A 421-nucleotide genomic window follows, 5' to 3' on the forward strand; every position below is an offset into this window, starting at 1 on the left:
CTTGCTAATACCATCATCAGCTGGTATAGGCCCAACCTAGAAAGCAGTGAATAATAAGACTGAAATTGTCTTCATCAGTTCAAAACGAAGACATGTGAAGATAAAGAGAGATCCACTCACAGTGAACTCAACTTCAGCATGGTTTTTTCCCTTGTACACTCTGGTAATCTGCAAATTAACAGACTCATCACAAGATGAATCAAGAGTTATAGTTTCTGTATTGTAAGTAAAATAGTCTAGAAAAATAAATATTTGCAAGAGAAAATGACCTGTGATATCCAAGAGTTAAAATCCTGGTGCACTTCATCAAACAAAGGCCCCCGAACAACAGTCAATTGAGCCTGAGTCAGGCAAGACAATTAGTTTTCTTTTGTATTTTCACATATGGTCAGGAAATAAGGTTCTAGATGCAGCGTATATG

General features: G+C 36.8%; 1 long non-coding RNA gene across 1 annotated transcript; it reads right to left on the reverse strand.

Moving 5' to 3' along the window:
• On the reverse strand, nt 1-343 carry LOC104775118. Its single transcript, XR_765707.1, has 3 exons — nt 270-343; nt 121-168; nt 1-36 (listed from the first exon to the last, which is right to left on the reverse strand). It is a non-coding gene; the product is annotated as an uncharacterized LOC104775118 (long non-coding RNA).
• Nucleotides 344-421: the final 78 nt, after the last annotated feature.

Source organism: Camelina sativa, unplaced genomic scaffold (assembly GCF_000633955.1).
Source record: "Camelina sativa cultivar DH55 unplaced genomic scaffold, Cs unpScaffold08930, whole genome shotgun sequence".
Lineage (NCBI taxonomy): Eukaryota > Viridiplantae > Streptophyta > Magnoliopsida > Brassicales > Brassicaceae > Camelina > Camelina sativa.